Consider the following 20,540-nt stretch of genomic DNA (forward strand, 5'->3'; position numbering starts at 1 on the left):
TTTGGATCCAGCGTGTTTACTTAAAGTCAGAGAACTAGGCTACAGCTGCATCACGTTCTGTATTTGTCATTATTTAACTTAATGAGTCTTCACCATGTAGCCTAGCTAGACAATGCTTTCAGGTGTTAAGTTTCGTTCTTGGTCCTGGAGTTGGTTGAAGGAAAGGAAGGATTATGGTATTAGCTGCTCAAGGGTCAAAGGAGCTACAGGCAAATTCTTCCTCAAAGTAAACCTTGCTTTCGAACTCAGTTGTAAGGCTATACGTTTTTCTGACATTGGATATTGCATGGCAAATCTCCTGAATTTTCTGTTGATGTTGCATGTCAATATTTGGGAAATGTATGTCAGGAAGCGGCAGTATGGTCGGGCTGCTCAGTTTACAGACTCCCTAAATGTAGTAAACTATTGATAGTCTGCCAGCCTGACTGCCTTCTAAGTGTCAAAGCCCACCCTCAGTTTCTAACAGTTACGGTGGTGAAACCATCCCCATCACCCAGACTATGACATCCCCAGGAGAGGCACCTATTCTCTCTCACTCTTAGTCATCCAGCAGAGACTAAGAGACCTATTGATCCTGAAATCACAGTGCACTTCCCCATGGGTCCTTGAAGGACAGCTTTCTGACAGATCTTCTCTGGATGTTCAGTAAACGCCCAACATAACCCCACATAAACTCCCCCACTGAATAAACAGCTGTCAGAGAGAAAGTACATAGCTGTGTGTTCTCATTCCCACATTCTTCTCCTGCTGGTACTGAACCATATCATCAATGTGCAGTGCGCATCTAGCTAGCAGATATGTGTTTTGGGTTTTGACGCTGGATGTAACATTTTGTGGGGTTATTTCGTATGTTGTGGAACTTGTGGGGAAAGAATCCCTTTTCATTAGTTTCTATAGTTCGCAGGTAGCTCACCTTGTGTCCTTCAAAGGCTAGCTTTCGCATTTTACAGACTGACCTATTGCATGTTACTTCTGTCTGATATTGACTAATTGTATTGTTTATGGGATGATTAACAAACCCACTAATGATGTAAGTGATGTCTTACCTCCATGAATGATGTTAATTGCATCAGTAATTGCTACATGAATCATGAACATTCATTAGCAAAAGGTGGTTAGAAATGCCTGTAGAGCAGAGTACGGGGAAAGGAATTAGAATCACTGATACAGGATAGAGATACAGTTCGGAATACCTTTTCACCATTGTATTTCAACAATATCCGAGAACCACATTCTACTATATCCGATAACCACATATCCGTCGCTGTTGTTCATTCACAAAGCTTATCAAGGAAATGTACAGTTGAAGTTGGAAGTTTACATACACTTTAGGTTGGAGTCATTAAAACTTGTTTTTTAGGTTGGAGTCATTAAAACTAGTTTTTTTTTGTAATTTTTCTAACAATTGTTTACAGACAGATTATTTAACTTATAATTCACTGTATCACAATTCCAATGGGTCTGAAGTTTACATACACTAAGTTGACTGTGCCTTTAAACAGCTTGTAAAATTCTAGAAAATGATTTCATGGCTTTAGAAGCTTCTGATTGGCTATTTTATATAATTTCAGTCAATCGGAGGTGTACCTGTGGATGTATTTCAAGGCCTACCTTCAAACTCAGTGCCTCTTTGCTTGACATCATGGGAAAATCAAAAGAAATCAGCCAAGACCTCAGAAAGAAAATTGTAGACCTCCACAAGTCTGGTTCATCCTTGGGAGCAATTTCCAAACACCTGAAGATACCACGTTCATCTGTACAAACAATAGTATGCAAGTCCAAACACCATGTGTCTCCTAGAGATTAATGTATGTTGGTGCAAAAAGTGCAAATCAATCTCAGAACAACAGCAAAGGACCTTGTGAAGATGCTGGAGGAAACAGGTACAAAAGCATCTATATCCACAGTAAAAACAAGCCCTATATCGACATAACCTGAAAGGCCGCTCAGCAAGGAAGAAGCCACTGCTCCAAAACCGCCATAAAAAAAGCCAGACTATGGTTTGCAACTGCACATGGGGACAAAGATCGTACTTTTTGGAGAAATGTCCTCTGGTCTGATGAAACAAAAATAGAACAGTTTGGCCATAATGACCATCGTTTTGTTTGAAGGAACAACGGGGAGGCTTGCAAGCCGAAGAACACCATCCCAACCGTGAAGCACGGGGGTGGCAGAATCATGTCGTGGGGATGCTTTGCTGCAGGAGGGACTGGTGCACTTCACAAAATAGTTAGAATCATGAGGAAGGAAAATTACATTGATATATTGAAACAACATCTCAAGACATCAGTCAGGAATTTAAAGCTTGGTCGCAAATGGGTCTTCCAAATGGACAATGACCCCAAGCATACTTCCAAAGTTGCGGCAAAATGCCTTAAGGACAACAAAGTCAAGGTATTGGAGTGGCCATCACAAAGCCCTGACCTCAATCCTATAGAACATTTTTGGGCAGAACTAAAAAAGCTTGTACGAGCAAGGAGGCCTACAATCCTGACTCAGTTACACCAGCTCTGTCTGGGGGAACGGGCCAAAATTCACCCAACTTATTGTGGGAAGCTTCTGGAAGGCTACCCGAAATGTTTGACCCAAGTTAAACAATATATAGGCAATGCTACCAAATACTAATTCAGTATATGTAAACTTCTGACCCACTGGGAATGTGATGAAAGAAATAAAAGCTGAAATATTATTCTGACATTTCACATTCTTAAAATAAAGTCATGATCCTATCTGACCTACGACAGGGATTTTTTACTAGGATTAAATGTCAAGAATTGTGAAAAACTGAGTTGAAATGTATTTGGCTAAGGTGTATGTAAACTTTCGACTTCAACTGTATGTAAAATATGAAAATCATTGTCAGGTAAATTATAGGCAGAAAGATTTGCATTCGACATGCAAACTCATTCTTAGTGTGTGTTTGTCAGAGTGGTTGGATAAGCCAATTTCAAGTCAGCAACTTTGACTCTTATTGTTTCGATTGCAAAAGACTCTCTTTTTTTTGCCAGTCAAGAGTGACAAATTAACTCTGACAAACAAATTAGTTTGTGAAACAACAGTGCCACAAATCACTCGTGTGCAGATGATGAAGTGCTGCCTGTAATATCAACCCTGAGGAGAGAGAGACCATTATCAACATCTGACTACTTTCAGCACAACGATTATCAGCAGCTGCAATATGCTTGCATTCAGTTCCGTTCTGCTTTAAACTGCTCTGCCTGCCGCATTGCTCTCTCTCTGCCTCCTTTCTCCTCGCCAGCTAATAGCCTAAAATTACATTTTAATTAACTTTGAATGTTACCCACCTTATGCTTTCCTGAGGCCATTGCTAAGCTGTTCTTTAAACCGCCGCCGCCACGGGAGGTTTAATTTCAAACACTTCCCAACAACCGACATACCGAGGCTTCGGTGTGATTTCACATTCACTCAGATTGTCACATAACACAGAAGCGAAAGCACAGAGGATAAGTGTTACGAGACGGCCATATTGGAACAGCTTAAAGCAGGAGGCCACTCAGGGCAGAGAACAAGTGGATGAATCTCCTTCCGCTTCCCTTCCAGTGTTCTGACATAGCACACAACAAGAGCTTATATTACTACTACCTCCAAAGTCTATCGGAAGTTTACTTTTAAACACAACCCCAATTTCTTCACCTTACAACACCCTCAACCATTCTTTCCTGTGCCATAGTAGCAGACCTTCAATCTCCCAGTGAAATTCAACCCGTGTGTCCCTTCAAATCTGAACATATTGCATTATCCACCCGCAGTCATTTGTTCCCCCAGCCCCTTAGGCAGTGGCATACATTAAGGGCCCTGACTGCTCTACTCCTCACCGATCCTCTGCTGTATCTTCTCATACTGGTTTAATATTCCCCAGCTTATTCCAGGGTTCTGGTGACTGAGGCTAGAGCTGCACCAGAGGGAGGGAGGGAGGGGGAGGGAGAGAGAGAGAGAGAGAGAGAGAGAGAGGGAGAGAGAGAGAGAGAGAGAGAGAGAGAACTGCCTCATCACATGAGGTAATTGATAGAGGCTCATAACTCATCCTCATCAATCATAGAGCCTTGATGCTGGCAATCAGGCATAACAATAAGGGCTGCAAATGGCTGACAATTGAATTAGCCATCTGCTCTATGCATTTTGACAGCCATTTAACTCTCCACATATTAGTGAAAAGAGAGAGATAGGGAGTCTACTTCCCACCTTGTCAAACATGATTTTTACATTAAGTATGAATTGAATAAATTAAGTGTGGTAGAATAGATCTGGTCAAAGCACGACATGAGAGGGTAGGTTGGAGGTGTTGCAGAGATAAAAGGTTTTATATACATTTTAATTATAGATATACACAGTTTCTGAGTTTTCGTATGCACTATTTTGGACAGCATAACCATAGATATAGAACATGAGTGAACAAAACATTAGGAACACCTTCCAAGTGTTGAGCTGCCCCCTCTTCTGCCCTCAGAACAGCCTCAATTCATCGGGGCATGGACTCTACAAGGTGTCAAAAGCATTCCACAGGGTCATATATTTAACTAGGCAAGTCAGTTAAGAACAAATTCTTATTTACAATGATGGCCTACCGGGGAACAGTGGGTTGTTCAGGGGTAGAATGACAGATCTTTACCTTGTCAGCTCTGGGATTTGATCCAGCAACCTTTCTGTTACTGGCCCAATGCTCTAACCACTAGGCTACCTGCCCCCCCTGAATGTCCTTTGGGTGGTGGACTATTCTTGATACACACAGGAAACTGTTGAGCTTGAAAAACTCAGCAGCGTTGCAGTTCTTGACACACTCAAACCGCTGCACCTGGCACCTACTACCATACCCCGTTCAAAGGCACATACATCTTTTGTCTTGCCCATTCACTCTCTGAATGGCACACATACACAATCCATGTCTGGGGTTTAAAAATATTTATTTTACCTGTCTCCTCCCCTGCATCTACACTGATTGAGGTGGATTTAACAGGGTGACATCAATAAGGGATCATAGCTTTCACCTGGATTCACCTGGTCAGTCTATGTCATGGAAAGAGAAAGTGTTCTTAATGTTTCGTACACTCAGTGTATAGCTCTATGGGCATAACCATGTGACCTCCATGTGCTGCACTCAAGCACCTGGTCTTTAGCCTATTATAATCGCTTGATGGCAGCAAAGTAGTTTGCACTAGCACACTCCACTGTATAATGCACTCAGTAAACCCAGGATGGTAGTACAATGATTTGACATGCCCATATGCACACATCCGAAGCTATTTGCTATTTTATGAGATGCAGCTGGAATCTAAGTTGTCCTAAGTATGTGCGTGTACATATACATTTGAGTGCGTGTGGTGTGTGTGTGTGTGTGTGTGTGTGTGTGTGGGGGGGGGGGGGGGGGGGTAGAGATTGGGAATAGAAAGAATCACAGCACACACCATAAGTTTGGCTCATCTGAGAAATCAGCACTGCATTCAAAGTCATTACATCCTCTTTTTACTGGCAGTTTACAAGTTTCTGTTATGGAGTCTCATCAAAGATAACATCTAATGATCAAAGCCAATGATGCTTGTCTGTGTGAATAACGATGTTGCCAGAACAGCGTGTGTTGTGTTACATCCTAGGGCTAGGGGGACTGGCGATGTGTAATCAGGGAAATGTTCTTTTTTGACCTTGGGTTGAAGCTGGAGCTTATCTCATAGCTCCTTCTTCAGATCAAAGGGCTGTGAAGGACAGTTGAAAAAGCCATTTCACTGTGTGTATGAACTACTGTAATGTAGCTGGCCAAATGAGCGTGAAGGAATTCAAGTGTCAGAGTGTTTACTGTAGCTATGACTTCAGGATTTCTGATTGCACAACTTGCTCGGTGTGACCCCTGTGGCATCTGAACTGAAAATAACCTTAATTGATTTAACTTTATAAAATGGAAAAATAGACAGTGATTTGTTTGATGAGACACCTCTAATAAATCTTAATGAAATGACAATTTCTGTTTGTTTTCTTTTGTCCTTTCCAGTGGACTGTATTGGTGTGAAGGCTAACACACAGGGATTCCAATGCCTTCCAGACAACAATCTAAGATGGGGAATTGAAGAGGGTGAGTAGGATTATGAACGGTTAATCAAGTGTTTGCTTTGCTTTTATTGACATGCCTACAGAAATCTATACTGCCCTACAAAGGAAAAATGCAGTAACTACGCCAACAGTGAAACTGACAAATGGCTTTACATTTTTTTTGTAACCAGTCATGTATGTTGTAGGTAGATAAGTGATAATGCACTGGTGTATCATCTTATTATGAAGTAATTTTAATGCACATTGACCTTGACCACTGATTTGACCTATGAACCCTAAAATGCAGATACAAAGCTCTGCCATTGTATGACCTGAAACAACTACAGTGCATTTGGAAATTATTCAGACCCCTTGACTTTTCCCACATTTTGTTACGTTACAGCCTTATTCTAAAATGGTTTAAATAACACATGTTCCTCAATCTACACACAATATCCCATAATGACAAAGCAAAAACAGGTTTTTAGAAATTTTAGAAAATGTATTAAAAATAAAAACAGACATACCTTATTTACATAAGTATTCAGGCCCCTTTGCTATCAGAGTCGAAATTGAGCACAGGTGCGTCCTGTTTCCATGGATCATCCTTGAGATGTTTCTACAACTTGATTGGGGCACCTGTGGTAAATTCAATTGATTAGACATGAGTTGGAATGGCACACACCTGTCTATATAAGGTCCCACATTTGACAGTTTATGTCATAGCAAAAACCAAGCCATGAGGTCAAAAGAATTGTCCGTAGAGCTCCGAGACAGGATGGTGTCGAGACACATATCTGGGGAAGGGTACCAAAAGATGTATGCAGCATTGAAGGTCCCTAAGAACAGAGTGGCCTCCATCATTCTTAAATGGAAGAAGTTTGGAACCACCAAGAACCTTCCTAGAGCTGGCCGCCCGGCCAAACTGAGCAATCAGGAGAGAAGGGCCTTGGTCACTCTGACAGAGCTCCAGAGTTCCTCTGTAGAGATGGTAGAAGCTTCCAGAAGGACAACCATCTCTACAGCACTCCACCAATTAGGTCTTTATGGTAGAGTGGCCAGACAGAAGCCACTCTTCAGTAAAAGGCACATGACAGCCCACTTGGAGTTTGCCAAAAGGCACCTAAAGGACTCTCAGACCATGAGAAACAAGATTCTTTGGTCTGATGAAACCAAGATTGAACTCTTTGGCCTGAATGCCAAGCGTCACGTCTGGAGGAAACCTGAAACCATCCCTACATTGAAGCATGGTGGTGGCAGAATCATGCTGTGGGGATGTTTTTCAGCGGCAGGGACTGGGAGACAAGTCAGGATCGAGGGAAAGATGAACGGAGCAAAGTACAGAGAGATCCTTGATGAAAACCTGCTCCAAAGCGCTCAGGACTCAGACTGGGGCGAAGGTTCACCTTCCAACAGGACAACAACCCTAAGCACACAGCCAAGACAACACAGGAGTGGCTTTAGGACAAGTCTCTGAATGTCCTTGAGTGGCCCAGCCAGAGCCCGGACTTGAAACCGATCGAACATCTCTGGAGAGACCTGAAAATAGCTGCACAGCGATGCTCCCCATCCAACCTGGCAGAGCTTGAGAGGATCTGCAGAGAATAATGGGAGAAACTCCCCAAATACAGGTGTGCCAAGATTGTAGCATCATACCCAAGAAGACTCAAGGCTGTAATTCCTGCCAAAGAAGCGTTAACAAAGTACTGAGTAAAGGGTCTGATGTGTTTTTGCTTTGTCATTATGGGCTATTGTGTGTAGATTGATGAGGGGAGATAAACAATTGAATTAATTTTAGAATAAGGCTGTAACATAACACAATGTGGAAAAAGTCAAGAGTTCTGAATACTTTCTGAATGCACTGTATATGGGTAATTCAAAGGCAAAGTACAGTGTCTACAATCTAAATGTGTTTATCCAAATGTCTTGTTGTTTTTCTGTTTGACATTCCAACTGTATTTAATGGTTTCATGTAGTTATGTTTTCATGTTTTGAAGGTTGTATTGTTGTAACCCTCATTAATTTTTTCACCATAAGGTAAGGACTATTTCATCACGCATAATGTATATACTTAAAAAGTAATATTTCATTTTGTGAAGTATCTACAATCTGTTAATGTGTTCATCCAACTTTCTTATTGTTTTTCTGTTTGACTTTGTATAGTCATTTATTTGACTTAGTGGTCATAGGTCACATCAGTGCTCATGCTTGATAGGCATAAAACATGACTTCATAATAAGATGATACATCAGTGCATTCTCACTTGTCTGCCTACAACATATTTGGCTGGACAGTAAATAAACTTTAAAGCAATTTTTCTGTTTCACTGTTTCAATAGTTACTTCTCTTATGGCAGAGCGGGTAACTGCAGTCAAAACATAGTGGAACATAGCCTTGGTTTTTACTTAGATTTTGTAGTTACTGCAAATCTCACACTGAAAATAATTGATGGTGATATCGAATCGTTTCACCTTACTGTCCAAAAGCATTGTATGCAGCCGGCAATACACTCGTATCCGCTTTGGACCGGTTCATACCTAAAATATTCTCCATTTAGTCCTGAAAGTTGTGTATCGCTTTCAGCCAATCATGTTGCAGCAAATTAAATTAAATCAAATCATATCATTTTTTATTGGTCACATACACATGGTTAGCAGATGTTATTGCAAGTGTAGCGAAATGCTTATGCTTCTAGATCCAACAGTGAAGCAGTATCTAACAGAAAATATATAACAATTCCACAACAAAGCCTAATATCTAACAAATTCCACAACAAAACCTAATACATACAATCTAGTAAAGGAATGGGATAAGAATTGACAGTTGAAGTCGGAAGTTTACATACACCTTAGCCAAATACATTTAAACTCAGTTTTTCACCATTTCTGACATTTAAAGTAAAAATTCCCGGCCTTAGGTCAGATAGGATCACCAATTTATTTTAAGAATGTGAAATGTCAGAATAATAGTAGAGAGAATGATTTATTTCAGCGTTTATTTCTTTCATCGCATTCCCAGTGGGTCAGAAGTTTACATACACTCAATTAGTATTTGGTAGCATTGCCTTTAAATTGTTTAACTTGGGTCAAACGTTTCAGGTAGCCTTCCACAAGCTTCCCACAATAAGTTGGGTGATTTTGGCCCATTCCTCCTGACAGACCTGGTGTAACTGAGTCAGGTTTGCAGTCCTCTTTGCTCGCATACTCTTTCTTAGTTCTGCCCACACATTTCCTATAGGATTGAGGTCAGGGCTTTGTGATGGCCACTCCAATACCTTGACTTTGTTGTCCTTAAGCCATTTTGCCACAACTTTGGAAGTATGCTTGGGGTCATTGTCCATTTGGAAGACACATTTGCTACCAAGCTTTAACATCCTGACTGTTGTCTTGAGATGTTGCTTCAATATATCCACATAATTTTCCTGCCTCATGATGTCATCTATTTTGTGAAGTGCACCAGTCTCTCCTGCAGCAAAGCACCCCCACAACATGATGCTGCCACCCCCATACTTCACGGTTGGGATGGTGTACTTCGGCTTCCAAGCCTCCCCCTTTTTCCTCCAAACATAACGATGGTCATTATGGTCAAACAGTTCTATTTTTGTTTCATCAGACCAGAGGACATTTCTCCAAAAAGCACGATCTTTGTCCTCATGTACAGTTGCAAACCATAGTCTGGCTTTTTTATGGTGGTTTTGGAGCAGTGGCTTCTTCCTTGCTGAGCTTCCTTTCAGGTTATGTCGATATAGGGCTCGTTTTACTGTGGATATACAGTGGGGCAAAAAAGTATTTAGTCAGCCACCAATTGTGCAAGTTCTTCCACTTAAAAAGATGAGAGAGGCCTGTAATTTTCATCATAGGTACACTTCCACTATGACAGACAAAATGAGGAAAATCACATTGTAGGATTTTTTATGAATTTATTTGCAAATTATGGTGGAAAATAAGTATTTGGTCAATACTTTGTTATATACCCCTTTTTGGCAATGACAGAGGTCAAACATTTTCTGTAAGTCTTCACAAGGTTTTCACACACTGTTGCTGGTATTTTGGCCCATTCCTCCATGCAGATCTCCTCTAGAGCGGTGATGTTTTGGGGCTGTTGATGGGCAACATGGACTTTCAACTCCCTCCAAAGATGTTCTATGGGGTTGAGATCTGGAGACTGGCTAGGCCACTCCAGGACCTTGAAATGCTTCTTACGAAGCCACTCCTTTGTTGCCCGGGCGGTGTGTTTGGGATCATTGTCATGCTGAAAGACCCAGCCATGTTTCATCTTCAATGCCCTTGCTGATGGAAGGAGGTTTTCACTCAAAATCTCACGATACATGGCCCCATTCATTCTTTCCGTTACACGGATCAGTCGTCCTGGTCCCTTTGCAGAAAAACAGCCCCAAAGCATGATGTTTCCACCCCCATGCTTCACAGTAGGTATGGTGTTATTTGGATGGAACTCAGATATTCTTTGTCCTCCAAACACGACGAGTTGAGTTTTTACCAAAAAGTTATATTTTGGTTTCATCTACCAGATGACATTCTCCCAATCTTCTTCTGGATCATCCAAATGCTCTCTAGCAAACTTCAGACGGGCCTGGACATGTACTGGCTTAAGGATTTGAGTCCCTGGCGGCGTAGTGTGTTACTGATGGTAGGCTTTGTTACTTTGGTCCCAGCTCTCTGCAGGTCATTCCCTAGGTCCCCCCGTGTGGTTCTGGGATTTTTGCTCACCGTTCTTGTGATCATTTTGACCCCACGGGGTGAGATCTTGCCAGATCGAGGGAGATTATGAGTGGTCTTGTATGTCTTCCATTTCCTAATAATTGGTCCCACAGTTGATTTCTTCAAACCAAGCTGCTTACCTATTGCAGATTCAGTCTTCCCAGCCTGGTGCAGGTCTACAATTTTGTTTATGGTGTCCTTTGACAGCTCTTTGGTCTTGGACATAGTGGAGTTTGGAGTGTGACTGTTTGAGGTTGTGGACAGGTGTCTTTTATACTGATAACAAGGTCAAACAGGTGCCATTAGTACAGGTAACGAGTGGAGGACAGAGGAGCCTCTTAAAGAAGAAGTTACAGGTCTGTGAGAGTCAGAAATGTTGCTCTTTTGTAGGTGACCAAATACTTATTTTCCACCATAATTTGCAAATAAATTCATTAAAAATCATACAATGTGATTTTCTGGATTTTAGTTGAAGTGTACCTATGATGAAAATTACAGGCCTCTCTCATCTTTTTAAGTGGGAGAACTTGCACAATTGGTGGCTGACTAAATACTTTTTTGCCCCACTGTAGATACTTTTGTACCTGTTTCCTCCAGCATCTTCACAAGGTTCTTTGCTGTGTTTCTTGGATTGATTCGCACTTTTCGGACCAAACTACGTTCATCTCTAGGAGACAGAACGCATCCCCTTCCTGAGCGGTATAACGGCTACATGGTCCCATGGTGTTCATACTTGCGTACTATTGTTTGTACAGATGAACGCGGTTCCTTCAGGTGTTTGGATATTGCTCCCAAGGATGAACCAGACTTGTGGAGGTCTACAATTTCCTTTCTGAGGTCTTGGCTGATTTCTTTTGATTTTCCCATGATGTCAAGCAAAGAGGCACTGAGTTTGAAGGTAGGCCTTGAAATACATCCACAGGTATGTATTGACTGAAATGATGTCAATTAGCCTATCAGAAGCTTCTAAAGTAATGACATCATTTTCTGCAATCTTCCAAGCTGTTTAAAGGCACAGTCAACTTAGAGTATGTGAACTGTATTAGTATAAAATATATGGATGAGCAGTGACAGAGCTGCTAAGATGCAATAGATAGTGAAGAATAGATAGTGAAGGATACAGTATACAGTATATATATATATATATATATATATATATATATATATATATATATATATATATATATATATATATATATATATATATATATATATATGAGATGAGTAATGTGAGATATGTAAACCTTCTTCAAGTGGCATTATTAAAGTGACTAGTGTAACACATGGGAGTGAGAGACAACAGACAGACAACAGGAGCAAAGTGACGCACAGAGGCTCTGCAGCAGGATGGGACAGCCTGGTCAACAGTAGTGCACAAAGTAGGGAATAGGGTGCCATTTGGGACACAAGCAGGGAGAGAGGCCAGTGACCTCACACTGCACATGTGTGTAGATGATCTTCTTATACGTGCAGTATTGAGCTCTCAGTTCACCGCAACCAATGCCATGAGAATACCAAATATGATGTTTTGTTTTGAAGGGAAAGCCTGCAGCTAAACAACAAATATAAGCTGTTGATGAAATGGAGATCATGATGCCCCGGGATTAGGAACAAACTAAATTGGAAACAAATCTGCAACAACATGGAGTAACATGGAGTAAAGAAACAAGCTTTGATCCCTGACACACTGACACAAAGCTGGAGAGCTAGAGAGGAGAGGAGGGGTGGGGGTGGGGGGGGGGGGTGTAAGTACTCAAAGGCTGTCTGATCAGAACCACAGCAGGGCAGCATTCTCTAGTCAGTTTGAAGAATATAGTGGTGCGGACCCATAAGTGAACATCAGAGGGCTTTTCCACTGTCTCATAATAAACTCCATGTGTTTTCACAGCCGACCCCTGTAATTTGGTGGGCTGTCCCAAATTAACAGCACACATTTGTGTCCAAAATCGGCCTAACTGATTCCATCAATCTACCTATCTGTTCTGGGGGGGGGTCTATGGTTAAAAAACGAAAGAAGGAAAATAATTTTCATTATTATTTTCATAATATCCCAGCATTTTCAGCTGGGATTTTTTTGTCTAAGTGCACCAGAAGGTAAGATACGTGGTGCGAAAGGCACTCACTTGGAATCTGTGCTCCATTTGCCCCTGGCGGAAACACTGCTCATTAAATTTTAAGAGTCATTTTTGGTCTTCTAGTGGTGTTGTTGGGGGGAGGGGCAGAGATCTGATTGTATAGTAGATAGTGGATGAGATGAGAAGGAAGCATGAACAACATTTATTATTGGATTATACACGCTGGAAATCTAGGGGTTTTGGGCTAGTAGTGTATTTACAGTAGACTTGAGGTAGAGGTAGAAGCAATGAGGAGTGTGAGTGTAAGCATTCAATTGTAACCTGGCTCTAACACAATTCCAAAACTGTACACAAGTACTATAGCTTTAAGGTACTGAGGCTAGGACACCAGTCTCAAGACATATTGGTTTGACATGCTGATGACAATCATAATATGTTACAACTGATACTGCTCACTTGACTTCCTCAATCTTTCATACTGGTAAATATTGATTGAAGGCTGCCTATTGAATACATTAAGAGATTCATAAAAAGTGATTAGTGTCTTCTGTACATGTTGTCTTCTGTACATGGTGTCTTCTGTACATGGATGACCGCATACAGTATATGAACCTGTGACATGCTCTAATTCTAGTACACTCACTGGAGATTAGCAGGAAGACAAGGATGGGAATACAGCTAGGTAGGGTACTGTACCTCATCTCACAGCTGTGGTGTGACTGTGAAAGCCAATGGGGCTGCTTAGAGATGTCTGGCACTGCGGTTAATAAGTGGTGAGGTGTGGAAAAATCAGCTCTGTATGAGCATTGATCCAGCTGAAAGGCTTTGTCTGCACACCCAAATGACACCCTTCCCAGGGTCATTCCACAAAAAGAGTGCCTTTTGATATTTGAAGTAGAGATATTAAAAGCCTGTTATATTTAATGAAGTGCTCTTTAATATAGAATTCAATAAATCTGTTTTTTTATATATGAATAAAGACTTGCTAAAGTGCCAAAATTCAGCATTTTAACATGTCCCTCACATGCTGACTAGACCGGGCACACACGTGCGTCTGCGTGCACCTTCACACGCATGTTGATTTTGTCCATCCACACCAAACACGATCAAGACACGCAGGTTGAAATATCAAAACGAACTCTGAACCAACTATATTAACACGTCGAAATGCATGAAACATTCATGGCAATTTAGCTAACTTGCTGTTGCTAGCTGATTTGTCATGGGATATAAACATTGGGATGTTATTTTACCTGAAATGCACAAGGTCATCTACTCTGACAACGAATCCACAGATTAAAGGGTTAAACTAGTTATCCACATGGGTATATGCTCCTAAAAACCAATGAGGAGATGGGAGAGGCGGGACTTGCAGCTCTTGTCATGGGTCAAAAATTGAACCAAAAAACATTTACTTTGCAACGCTCCCGTCACTTCTAAAAAGATTTTAACCAAATTAACTCCAACATTTCACCAAGTTTTACCATCATTGTAAAGCCCTATTTATTTTGTTGCTTTGACAAAGTCATTTCTGAAGATTATAATTTAATTCATGATTAGTGATTAGTGATTCATTTACGTCTGTCCCTCATTTTAAGGTCAACCCTGTTACGTGAGGTGAACTCTCATTTTAATATGGTGAAACTAGTCTTTTTGTGTTGTATTACTTGAGACCGGTCTCGAGTGTCTCGGTCTTGACTCGGTCTCATACAGTGAGGACTCGTAATTTCTTCCCAGAGACCAGTGGAGTAAAAAAATCATAATTAGCAGCTTCCATTCAGTCAGCGCATAAAACAGCTTCGCCAGGCCAAATATATACACTCCTGCCTTTAAAAATTATCTTTAGCTATTTTAGACATGTTTGCGCAGTGGCGAACCAATAGGCCTTCAGGGTGTGACACTCTCATGTCGGAGAGTGCACTTTTTGTAAACACAAAGGGCCAGTGGTGTAGTGGAGAGTATACACATGTATAAACCGTATACCCACTTGTTCTTCACTGGGCATTGCGTATACTCGCTTCTTAATCCCTACTGATGTGTATCAAAGTAATGTAGTGGAGGTATACGACTTATCAATTATGTACAATAGAAAAAGCGTGCACAAAGTAGCCTACACAATCGCAAAGCAAGTAAAATATATTCATGTGCACATAGCCTAGTTTTAACGAAATATCATCTGCAGGCAGCAAGACTGTGCAGCTCTCAACTGGTTTTAGAATGGAGCAGCTCACAGAAGAATACATCTGTAGACTGTAGGGTAGGAAATACGTTTCAATTCATGATGTCTACCGGTAAATGCTAACAAAGGCAACGATGGGTATGCAACCAGGTATTGAAAAAGTTTATTCCTAAGTGTTGGTTAGTAGGCTATTTGTGATGTGCAATTACCATCATGCACAGTTTGTATCAGGGGCGTAGATATGGATGGGCCTGGTTGGACAAAGGCCCACCCACTGGGGAGCCAGGCCTTGACAGACCCACCCAATCAGATTGATGTGGTGTAAGCATTGTTGTGGATTTAGACCCTCAAATATTTGTATTTTTTTCTATTTTAATTGAGAGTGAAAATCTGAAAAATCTATAGGAAAACAAATAAAAAGGATTTTCCATCGCTGAGCGGGCTGTTTGGGAAAACTAGAGTATACCTACTTCTCCAGGCAACACTACATCACTGCATAGGGCCGATAGAAAGACAGCAGTCACACACAGCATGATGTTAACTTCTTTGGGCTCATTGGGACGCTAGCGTCCCACCTCGACAACATCCGGTGAAATTGCAGAGCGCCAAATTCAAATTACAAAAATAGTAATAATAAAAATTCATGAAAATACAAGTGTTATACATCGGTTAAAAGATTAACTTCTTGTTAATCCAGCCGCTTTGTCAGATTTAAAGAAGGCTTTACGGCGAAAGCATACCATGCTATTATCTGAGGACAGCGCCCCCATACAACAGCATACAAACAAGCAGAGGCGTCACGAGAGTCAGAAATAGCGATAAAATAAATCACTTACCTTTGAAGATCTTCCTCTGTTGGCAATCCAAAGGGTCCCAGCTACACAATAAATGGGCATTTTGTTCGAGAAAGTCCCTCTTTATATCCCAAAAACTCAATTTTGTTGGCTGTTTTGTTCAGTAATCCACTGGCTCAAAGGCGGTCAAAACATGCAGAAGAATACACCCTAATAGGACCGCTATAGTTTGTCGAAACATGTCAAACGATGTTTATAATTAATCCTCAAGTTGTCAATTACCTCAATAATGGCTAAAATTTCAACCGGACAATAGCGTATTCAATACAAAGGAAAAGAACGAAGAGCACGCACACAGTCACAGGCACAAACCAGTAGTGCATGATTCCATATACCCCTTACCAAAAGGTCTTATTCTTCGTTGTTTTTTAGAAAACAAGCCTGAAACCATGTCTAAAGACTGTTGACATCTAGTGGAAGCCATATGAACTGCAATCTGGGCCCTAAACCCTTTATATAGTCAATAGGCTTTCAATGGAAAACCACTCACATAAAAAAAAAAAAAATCCTGGGTGGATTTTCCTCGGGTTTTTGCCTGCCATATCTGTTCTGTTATACTCACAGACATTATTTTAACAGTTTTAGAAACTGTTTTCAATCCAATGCTTCCAATTATATGCATATCCTAGCTTCTGGACCTGAGTAACATACTTTGGGCATGTCAGTCATCCGAAATTCTGGATACTGCCCCCTAACCCAAAAAGGTTCAACAATAAATAGTCCATAAACTCAGACATAATAAGCTAGAAGGTCCCAATCATTAGAATACAAAAACAATCATTAAACATTTCCCAATCGAAATGTACAACTACTACTTCCATTTGCAAAAAGCATTTCACGTTTAGCACACAAAGTAACCTGTGACCTAAAGCTTAAAGTGGGAACTGACAGCGTTTTAACTACTTTGCAGATATGAAACATACAGACAATCATATCAGTAACAAATATCAAATGTATGCTATAATATTTTTTTTAAATAGGTTATATTTGAATCAATGTTCCATGACGTACACAAAGGCATTGTTGGCAGAATAGATGGATGCAGTTCAATACATGATTAATATAATTTACCAATATATTTCTTGGTAGTCCAAAAAATATTGCTATCAGGTTGTAAATCACAGGTGGCCTGGTACATTGTTTGCTGCCTCTGACTGACTGACTTTTCCCCCTCATATTGTTTTTAGGTAACTATGCACAGCTAGAGATGCATGTATCATTTGGTTAGCTAGCAAGAACTTGAACGACTGTTATCCAGTTAGCATATCTTTTGCGTTCGCAAATTCTACTACGATTTCAGAGCACTCTCGCCTGAGTGTGCCACAGCGCAGAAAAGCTGATGAATTTACGAACGCGCAACACCTGCTGAATAGGACCGGTGTCAGTAAATTTTGTCAAAAAAAGTAAGTCAAGAACACTCCAGACAACATTTAAACAGCCTAACCAGCTCTGTTACGACGAGTAAAATGGTCAGAGTGAGGTGTTCTCTCATTTGCGTCTGGAAGTAGATAGCTAGCAAGCTAGACAACTTTAGATTTTTAGCTTGGGTGCTTGGTTGGGACAAGCATGCATTGGCAGGCAAGCTGCTGATTTTGGACAGCCAACTAGCTGAAAAAGTTTGAGGGTTTATCTAATGTTCCTTCGTTAGATTTTAGCTCATCTTGCTCTGTCTAACATTAGTTGTTGATCTTGTTGTTGTTGATGTGCATAACTGAGGGAGAGAGAGCCTACCTTTTCAAGGTTGTTTGATCAATAGGACTGTACAGTAACCAAATGTAAGAGGACTACCGTGGTGTTTACATATTTGCGATGTATTTTGTGGCTTTTGGCAAATGCGTTCTAATGATCTAACGTTGCGATGTTGCAACTGCCTGTAAACACACAGTAAGGTCCAAAGTGAATGATGGCAGGTATTTGTGACAAATGGCTTGTTTGTATAAAGGCCTACTGTAGCTCTGATTGGCTATAGCGCACCGGTCTGTGTAGAGTCCAGTCCTGGACAAGACATGTTTTTATTCAGTTTTATTTACTGCAGTGTCTATTAATTGTTCAAAAGCATCGCTGCTTTCCCACTCTATATTGCTATAGAGTTTTCACAAATGCCTTAGTATAGGTAATTCCCAATCCCTCTAAGAATTTATGAAAATGTGAAAATGACTATATCTAAGTGGTTGCTTGTCCAAAAATGTTTTTAAAAAGTGTCATATTCTTCCTGGGGGAGTATATGAACAGATTTTAATAATAATGTCATGATGCTAAAATGCTGTCAGTTCCACTTAAAATGCTTCACACACACGTTATTTTCAAAGAGATGGCTAACAACAGCAACCGCGCTGCAATAAAAAACACAGTTCCACTCACCAGATGATGATCATTTGAAACTTAACTTCTTGTTGAAAGTTATTCTTGAATAGGTAGAAGCTAACAAATGAACAACATCCTCTTTGATAACAGCTGCTGCAAACTAGCCAACAACAAAACATGCTAGCTAGGCCGTGGGAAATCTAAGTTTTTGTAAAAACAGTCCCTCCCATTAAGTCAAAATGTGATTGATTGATTTCACTGTCACTCAAACATTTTCCCCGAATAAAGTTGAATGGCAGATGCCTTGATCTAGCTTCTGATGGCTTAGCCAATGGCTGACTTAGCTAGCTAGATTTATCTCCCCTGAGACCAGCAAAGAAAAATCCTGATTGGATATGTTAACCCTTTCCTTTCCCCAAGAAACTGAAGAGATTAAATAAGAACATAATTGAAAATAATATAATTATTATTATTATTATATTATTATTATCATCACAATTTTATAAATCCTTAGCCCTTCTCTGAAGGTGTAGAAGGCCCATTGTTCCCCATTGTGTTTGGGTTAGTAATAATTTGCATTTGTTTATCTATTCTGAATTTCAAAAGAAACCATATGTCGTTCTGAAATGTGAACCCAGAAAAACTGGACATTTTGAACTCTTATTATGGTGGTGATTTGACAAAAATACACTCATGGTCTTGAATTGGACTTTTCTGGTCTCGGTCTTGACTCAGTCTCGGACCCCATGTCCCCTCCCTATCTCGGACTTAACTCAGTCTTTACCCACAATCCGGTCTTGCTCTTGACTCAGACTCGATTTGCTCTGGTCTTGGTCTTGAATAGGTCGTGATTTAGGTTGTCTAGAACACAACACTGCAAATCATGGTGTAACAGTAGGTGAGCTGGTTCTACTCTTTCTGGTCACTTTCTGGTGTTTTGTGGTGGAAAACTGAGTGTGTTGAGCATAACATGTTAACCCTGTTACCCACAGATAGACAAGCTAGAAAGATTTTAACAATTTTTTTTTAATGAGGCTTGCATTCAATTGCCACTCACTGTTGCACACAACAAGCTTCCATTCCCTCTGTCACAATGGGATTCATGGCTGATTTAAAATTAAATCCTCAACCCTCTAACTTTATTTGCCACTTAATAGGCACTTACTATAGTCATTTTTTCATTTTACCACTATTTTGTTATGACCCCCCTATATAGTGCACTACTTTTGACCAGAACCCTATGGTCCCTGGTCAAAAGTAGTGCACTATATTTTTTTACATAACCTTTATCTAACTAGGCAAGTCAGTTAAGAACAAATTCTTATTTACAAGAGTCCATTCTACAGAGCTGCACAGTATTCAGCAAACAGATGAATCTAAAACCCTGGGCGAGTAGATAGATGCAGAGCAAAATAAACATGTGACGTGGAGACTATTGCTTTGTTACAGCACTTCTACAGAGCCACCATGGTTCATTCCAAACATGAATTCATGGTAGCCAGGTTTCTCCGATGTTTAGAGCCACCTGTAGTGCTCTGAACAGTGGGATAAGACTGGAGGAGTGGATCGTTGTGGATCCACAGGGAACAAACAGGCCATTTGATGAATAAATGTTTCCCATATTAATTAAGATGTGACTCATACTTTTAGGGTCGAGCAGCAGGATTCTTAGTGTGCACGTGAGTTCCTTAGCTAGCAGTAATTAACAAGCGGGGTGCTGCTCAGAGGCCAGATTAACTCAGACTTTGAAGACTAAAAAAGGCTTCTTCCCCCCTCCTCTCAGCTTGGTCTCTCTTCTCTCTCTTCACCCAGAGTGATTTCACATTTCCTATGTATGTGTTCTTCTATATTTAAATGTGCCTCGTCCGCTAGCTAGGCTATATCTAGCCAGAGGATATGCTAATGATGTGCTGACCCTTTCAGGATTAAAACATGGCTGGGTGCACTGAACAATTAGCTGCAGTATATTCATCATTAAGTTACTTTTTTAGAATGTTCAGTTGATTTTCACAACTAATGTTTTTTCTGTTCGTTTTTACCAAGTGCAGTTATGACGCGGAGTGAAATGACTATTCTCAATATGATTTCCAGGTCTCTGACCTCCTCCTTATAGGCTGCCTCGTTGTTGTCGGTGATCAGGCCCACTGTTGTGTCATTGGCAAATTTAATGATGCTGTTGAAGTTGTACCTGGCCATGCAGTCATGAGTGAACAGGGAGTACAGGAGGGGGCTGAGCATGCACCCCTGAGGGGCCCCTGGGTTGAGGATCAGCATGGCAGATGTGTTGTTACCTACCCTTACCACCTGGGGGCGGCCCGTCAGGAAGTCCAGGATCCAGTTGCAGAGGGAGGTGTTTAGTCCCAGGGTCCTT

At 40.8% G+C, this 20,540-nt stretch overlaps 1 protein-coding gene across 6 annotated transcripts in view; it reads left to right on the forward strand.

Annotated features, from left to right (window-relative positions):
* LOC139387200 (discs, large (Drosophila) homolog-associated protein 1a) overlaps positions 1–20,540 on the forward strand; it is a 117,745-nt gene that overhangs the window by 29,865 nt on the left and 67,340 nt on the right. For all 6 annotated transcript variants that reach the window (XR_011629138.1, XM_071133269.1, XM_071133270.1 and 3 more), the window contains exon 2: positions 6,002–6,082. The gene's annotated coding sequence lies outside the window, so the exon portion shown is untranslated. The remainder of the gene's footprint in view (positions 1–6,001; positions 6,083–20,540) is intronic.

Source organism: Oncorhynchus clarkii, chromosome 28 (genome assembly GCF_045791955.1).
Source record: "Oncorhynchus clarkii lewisi isolate Uvic-CL-2024 chromosome 28, UVic_Ocla_1.0, whole genome shotgun sequence".
In the NCBI taxonomy this organism is placed as follows: Eukaryota; Metazoa; Chordata; class Actinopteri; order Salmoniformes; family Salmonidae; genus Oncorhynchus; species Oncorhynchus clarkii.